The sequence below is a fragment of the Symphalangus syndactylus genome, chromosome 12 (assembly GCF_028878055.3).
Source record: "Symphalangus syndactylus isolate Jambi chromosome 12, NHGRI_mSymSyn1-v2.1_pri, whole genome shotgun sequence".
Lineage (NCBI taxonomy): Eukaryota > Metazoa > Chordata > Mammalia > Primates > Hylobatidae > Symphalangus > Symphalangus syndactylus.
In genome coordinates, this window is record NC_072441.2 from 47,886,366 (window position 1) to 47,893,793 (window position 7,428).

At 40.3% G+C, this 7,428-nt stretch overlaps 1 long non-coding RNA gene across 1 annotated transcript; it reads right to left on the bottom strand.

Moving 5' to 3' along the window:
* Positions 1–750: 750 nt before the first annotated feature.
* LOC134734125 (uncharacterized) lies at positions 751–6,873 on the bottom strand. Its single transcript, XR_010117489.1, has 3 exons — positions 6,770–6,873; positions 5,633–5,711; positions 751–1,031 (listed from the first exon to the last, which is right to left on the bottom strand). It is a non-coding gene; the product is annotated as an uncharacterized lncRNA (long non-coding RNA).
* Between the last annotated feature and the right edge of the window lie 555 nt (positions 6,874–7,428).

Sequence of the window (7,428 nt, forward strand, 5' to 3'; positions counted from 1 at the left end):
ATACCAAGAAAACATAGCAAAAGGGCAACAAACCTGGCCTGGGCAATTAGGAGGCTTCTGGCAGTACAGGCCAGTGGTCCTTTGCCAACTCTCTGCTCCCACCACCCAGCTCCACTCTCCAGGAGCAAAGGTTAAACAACAACAGCTAGAGCATGGCTTCAGCTTGCTGTCCAGTCTCCATGGGCTTCAAGCTCAGGCCCTTTACAGTCACATGAACCAGGGCCTGCCAATGTCACCTGGAGATCTGTTCAAAGAAATCACCAGTTCGTTTTTAAGGGTCTTGTTTTCTCTAGCTTTGCCTTGAATCCTGACCCTCTCTAAGAGGCCATAGTGCTCAAACTCAGTTGTCATCTACTCACCCGAAGAGCAGCATGTAGAGCAAGTGGGGAAGCCTGGATTAGCCTACCAGGGGTTCTGAAACCTGACTGTCTATGAGCTACTCACTTGAATAGCATTCTAGAACTCTGAGCCTAGATTTAGAAAGTACTTGTTAAGTGGATGAGAATCCAACTTTTAAACAAGCTCCACAAGTGTGTCTGGTGTGCATGAACCATGTTTGGAAACTGCTGGCTGGGAGGATTTCTAAAGATGCATTTAGCCTTTCCAGCCAACTGTTTATTGCCATGGCTACATTTACAAACATCTTACTAAGAAGGAAGGGAAAATTGAAATGGTTTTAGGGATGTTTACCATGACTTTTACCTTCCCATCACTACCATGTAAAGACAATGGTTTGTTTGATAGGCTGACGTGTGGGAGTCAACTTTGTTGCTCCAATATGTTGAAGAATGGTCAGGGGTTCCTCTTTGTTAGGTAACAGAACAAAAATGTGCATCTTGGATGGATGATGCCTGTGTGCTCAATTCAGGCATGCTTTACACAGTAAAAGAGCAGTAGCTGTGTATAAATCGAGCCTAGCAAAACACAGGAGAATTCTTCGTGCCTTCAGGTTCAGGACAGGTGCTGGTTGGCAGTCTTCTTAGCCCCAGCATTGGTTTAAACTAGTGTCCAGTAGAGTTACTGAGTTCCAGCTGGCAAATGTTATAAGCAAAGGAAGGAAAAGGGTTAAAAAAAAAAAAAAAAGGAACATACGAACATATAAGAGTGTGTTAGAAAGCAATAAGGAAGAAAAGATATGTTGGAGTGGTAGAAATTTTCCTATTTCCTGATTATGCTTTAAAAATTAGGTGAGTTTTTGGGTTTTGAGTTTTTTGTTACTCCAAAGACCTAGAATTCTCAGCTTCTATCACTAATCAGGGCATTTGGGTAGAAACAGAGCTACAAGATTAGCAGAAAGGTTTTCAACCTTAAAAAAAAAGTTTTGGGGCCGGGATTGGTGGCTCATGCCTGTAATCCTAACACTTTGGGAGGCTGATGCGGGCAGATTACTTGAGGCCAGGAGTTTGAGACCAGCCTAGCCAACATGGCAAAACCCATCTCTACTAAAAAATACAAAAATTAGCTGGGCGTAGTGGGGCATGCCTGTAATCTCAGCTACTTGGGAAGATGAGGCATGAGAATCATTTGAACCTGGGAGGCAGAGGTTGCAGTTGAGATCACACCTCTCCACTCCAACCTGAGTGATCGAGCGAGACTCTGTCTCAAAAACAAAAAAGTTTTGGAAGCCATCTGGATATTAATTTATGTTTAACTTCAGAGCATAGGATAGGGGAGCATCTTGTTAGACTGCAGAGATAATTAATAAGATGGTCTGATGGGGCACTCTCAGAGATATCAAAAGATATTAAGCTATCATTGTTCGTATATAGAGCTGGTTTTTAGAATTTTTTTTTTTTTTTTTTTTTTTTTTTTGAAGATAGAAGCATTAGAAAGTCCTGAGTCTCAAGCTGGGCGTGGTAGTTCACACCTGTAATCACCTGCCTGTAATCAAAGCACTTTGGGAGGCTGTGGCAGGCAGATCACTTTAGCCCAGGAGTTTGAGACCAGCCTGGGCAACACAGCAAAATCCCATCTCTACAAAAAATACAAAAATTAGCTGGGCATGGTGGCATGTGTCTGTAGTCCCAGCTACTCAGGAGGCTGAGGTGGGAAGATCACTTGAGCCCAGGAGTTTGAGGCTACAGTGAGCTATGATTGTGCCACTGCACTCCAGCCTGGGTGACAGAGCAAGACCCTCTCTCAAAAAAAAAAAAAAAAAAAAAAAAAGTACTGTGTCCCAATTCTCCATTCACTGTAGTTCCTATTACTAGCATATTGGAAAAAAGTTCTCACCCTGTATGTTCCTTAATTTCTTTTTTATAAAATGTGTCACCTGGCTCCTGGGCACTGCAAAGGGCCAGCTTACTTTACCCAACAAATATGACTTAAGCGTCATATTTATCTAGCCTGTGGGTGTAACTCCCCATAGCTATGACCCCAAAATTGTTACCGAGGCCTTTATGAATACTGCAATGGAAAACAGGCCTCCTTCTAACCAGTTTCAACACAGCAGAAACTTTCGCAAATAGTACGTTGGCTGTGGAGCACAGTGCACTTTTTCATCTTACTTTGGAATGTATTTTTATTCTAACATTGAATATGGATTCTCTAAAATGCTGGGAATTCAAATGGACTTTAAATAAAATAGTGTTACCATTCTCGGAAGATCTTGTTCCTAGGAAATTGGAAAGCAGGCCAACTTCTCATTCTTAAAGATGAGTTAAATATGCAGAGGGAGGAAGTAATGTCACAAAGAAACTGAGAGGCAGATTTGTCATGGATTTGGACGATCAACATTTGGCTGTACTGAATGAGACAGTTCAGACCTTATTTTCCCTCAGATCATGCTCCCTTCCACATTACTGCTCAAGGTAAAAGCAAATGCCTACTTTTACCATTTTAAATTTATTATAAAAAGTATATGTAAGGAGTATTTTAAATGTATTATGAAAGCTACTTTTTGAAATACCAATTATTTTGTAGGTGGATCAGATTCACCATTAGTATGGAAGAGGAAAAAAATAGAGAATTATACTACCCAAGTCTGGCTGGGAAGGAGGAGGACCATTCTATTTTAACATATGAAGAAGTTAATATTTTAATTTTCCTCTTTCCTTTTCTCTGCAATTCCCTCCTCCTTCTCCATCAAGGTAAATTTTCCATGATGGGATTGGCCTGACACAGTGATGGAAGAAAGGAAGAAGAATAGGCTAGTGTTTTGCTTTTCCCTAACTCTAAGATCTTTATTGGAGGGAGGCAGATTGGTGACAGATAGTCTCCATCAATTGCTGATGGGTTCTCCAAGGTATAGCTACTGAAGGGAAAACAATTCAAACCCTCAGAAGCAAAGGGGCTAAGTAGTTTTTGAAAAATAGACACATCTCAGTAGCTTTGGATTATCTACACATTTTGTTGGTATATCGGCCAGTTAATAAAACCTTTCAAGTAGGCCAGATGCAGTGGCTCATGCCTGTAATTCCAGAGCTTTGGGAGGCCAAGGTTGAAGAAGTGCTTGAGGCCAGGAGTTTGAGACCAGCCTGGGCAACATAGCAAAACCCTATCTCTACAAAAATAAAAATTTTTAAAAGTTAAGGGTGGTGGCACACAGTTGTAGTCCTAGTTACCCAGGAGGCTGAAGCAGAGGGATAATTTCAGCCCAGGAGTTGATTATAGTGGGCTATGATCATGGCGCTGCATTCCAGCGTAGGCAACAGAACAAGACCCTGTCTCTAAAAAAATAATAATTATTATTAAATTTTAATTTTAACTTCAAGAAACTCTTTCAAGGAATATTTCTGCATACTGATAACATACCCAATTCTAATTCTACTACTTGCACAAAGCCATCAGACTGTTTGAGATTCATGAAATGAGATTCATGTAAACATGTTTTTTATGGAGTAGGAAAGAATAACCCAGAGATACTCAGTGATTTTACCAAGGTTACACAGTTAGTAGCTGGCAAATCAAAGGCTAAAATCCACACCTGGTGCACGTGTATGCATGTGTGTTTCTCACCACATCTAGGGAAGAAATGTCTTGAGAAACATTCTGAAACTCATTAAAAAATTAACCTAATGGAGGTTGAAGTTGAGGATGTCTTAATTAGTTATTAAATTTATTAAACCAAAGTCTCTGCTGAGGTCCCTCAGGATACATTCACATTAAAATATTTCAAGCCATATAAAATCCTGCTTTAATTACTAAGTATGCATGCCAGCCTGGAAAGATGGGTTTTGGATCAACCCAGCTGTCAATAAATACAAGCAAATGCTTAACAGCTCCAAGCATTAGGGCTTCTCCCCTGGTATAATTCCTGTTCCTCCTTTGGTTTAGAGAAATGCACAAATGTGATTTCAGCGATCATTAGGAAAAGTACTAACATCTGATGCATAGGAGAATAACCTGGTATTGATCAATTTACCCTTGTGAGGAATCAAAGTAGTGACTAACAACTTGTTATTAATCTGGCTAACATTCATCTATAGGTGTCAGACGACAGTGTCCTACTTTCTAGCTTCTTTGATCCTTTTGGCTAGTTTCACTATAACACTTCTCATGGTTTCCTTTTGTCCATTAACATGGTGGTTCCCAACAAGCAGCTGTGAAGATCCTCCAGATGGTTAATCTCCAGCAGTATTAGTATTTCTGTGCAGTTAGTGGACAGCTGCTTATAGTATGAAGCAATGCTTTACTAGCTGTGCAAGTCCATGCCTCTTTGTCTGTGCTAGACCCTCTGCCTGGAATGCCCTGCCTCTCTTCTCTAACTTCCCTGACAAGTTTCTACTTCCAAGAGTCGATTTAAATGTCATCTCCTCCATGAAGTTTCTTCCTGACTCCCAAGAGGTGGCACTAATTTCTCCTTCCAGTATGTTCCATTGCATTTAACACACAATTTCTGTTACAGTACTTTTCAGATCATATCAAAATCACTAATTTAACTTTCTACCTTTCCAAGTAGAATGGAGCTCCATGAAGAAGTGACTGCATCTTTTCTTCTATGGCTAAAAGTGGCCTGAGTAGGCCTTTAGCCCATGTTGGTTGAATGCATACTGATGCTTCATTGTTCTGTGACTCACTGAATAAGTATATTCATAGACTCTCTTTTCTGGCCTAAATTTCTGTGTTTATCCTTGGGCCACACCTCTACACCCATTCCCACTCCAGTGCCCTGAGTAACCCCTTTAGGGGTTTGACTTGGGCTTTCACTATACCTTGAGTCTTTCCCTCAAAGTCTTTCTATTCATTCTGTTGGGACTTTGATGAGCATTGCTCTTTTGTGTCAAGGGTTTCCCTAATCTGCCAACTTTTTTTTACAGCATCTTCCTGAAACAGCCTCCCTTCCTGCTAGTGCCTGCAAGTTGTTTGTTCTTTTAGTTTTTATTTCCCCAACTCCAGAGCAAAATATTTCTGTACTTGTTTTTTCCTGTGATAAAATATATATAACATAATATTTATCATTTAACCACTTATAAGTGTACAATTCAGGGAAATTAAATTTCTTTACTTCTTGATGGTGAATTCCATGAGTCTACCACACTCATGATGGCTAGCTTATATGGCCTGTGGGAGAGATTAACAAGAGGACACAAGTGAGATCCCTGGAAGACTGCAACTTTTCCATCTTCCTCTCCAGGTTCCTTAACAGTTCACTCACTTTTCAATTCAAGGGACTTTTGCTGTGGAAGGTTACCTGCCAAAGGCTATGTCAGGTTGGGTGGGAGACACAATGCTGCAGACCATCTTCCTGTCCTCCAAGAGCTTCTCTTCAGCTGGAGAAGAAAGCCAGACCAAAAAACTAATTATCAAACAAAATGCAACAAAAATAAATTAAAATTTCAAAAATCTACCAGAATGCACAAGTACTAACAGATGGAAGGCGGAGGAAAAATTAGGTCTAACTAGAAGAGATGGACAGATGAATAGAATTTCTAAAGGAGGAGAAGAGTGATCCTGGCAGAACATAGTAAAGAACAGTACCACATGTAGTAAGTGTGCAATAATTTATTGAATGAATAAATGAAATGCATGGCTGTATAAATGAATACATGGATGAGAGCCAAATTGTAGCAAAGGGCAGGAATGGTGAGTGCACAAGGGAAATTTGATATCTGATGTGTAATAGCTGGCTGTGATCAGGATTTATGGTGGAATGGCCAGAGCTTATCCTGGTTCTTTTCTGCAAATTACAACTCAATTCTCAAACTATTACATGGTCCACATAACTAAGAGGATAGGATGGAGTTGTCAAATGACCTCACAAATGGAAAAATGGTGGGATAAGCAGAGAAGACTGACGTCCTCCCTTCCATTCTCCTGTGCCACCTCTGCCATCAATCCTGAATTTCTAGGAGTCACTTCCCAATGATGAATATCACTTCCAGTGACAGAACCATTTCAACCCTTTCAAGAGGTAATTATATCTCCACAAGTGACAACTGTGTTCTGTTATGATTATTAGATATAGAAATGGTCATAATGTTGCTCTTTGAGACACAAAAAACAGTGGAATATTTGCATCTTAAGGTATATTGGTGTATACATGCACCTTAGTATCACACACACTCCTATAGACACATGCATGTATTCGCACATATGCGTTTGTAAAATATTCACATTGATACATGTATACATACATTTAAACCCCCTTTCTAAAAGAAAGATTCATAATTTTCTAAGATTACACTAAGTCTCTGTGTTTGCCAAACAAGACAGCATGATAGGGAAGGAATTAAGGCCCTTGTGCTATCATATCTCGCTGGGCAAGCACAAGGCAGGAGGTGCGCTAGAGGCTGCTCTTGCTGGGAACAGCTCAGCACGTAAAGTTAACCTTGAGATCAACACCATCAGTGAGATGAGTTACAGGACTTCATGGCAGAGCATCACAGAAACTCAGGAACATATCAAAGCATTCGTCACTCTGGTGGCAGGAAATAAGCTGAAAGAATTTAGAGAATTGCAATCACACATAATAGCGTTATCACTGGTGACTAGAATTTGAATTATGTACACACAGACTTCTCCCCCAGTAGGTACTGCTCACAAGCACTTAAGGAAAAGGGAGTTCTGGATAAAATCAATTAGAGACCAGTTACATGAAGTTGGGCAAATGCTATAGAGTATAAACAGTAGGACAGAGTGTAGCCAGGGTGGGTGAAATTCAATTCTGAGTAATAAGTGCAATTTTGGCAGCATTGCTGGGGAATATTTTTTTCCCTTGGGGATGTGAGAGTTTAGTACTGTCATTATGATGAACATGCAATCACTGAGACTCCTGCATGGGACATTCTTTGTTTGCACTCCTCGGCATCTACCACGGCATGCTGTAGGTGTGAGGGGAACTATATAGGTTGAGCCCTTTTACCAAGGGCAGAGATCAAGGCAGCCACAGCTGGAAATTCTCTCCATATTCCTTGAAGTTGGCAGACAATCAGAATCACCATGAAAAATCTATGTTTAAAAAATCTATGTTTTTTAAAAACATAGATT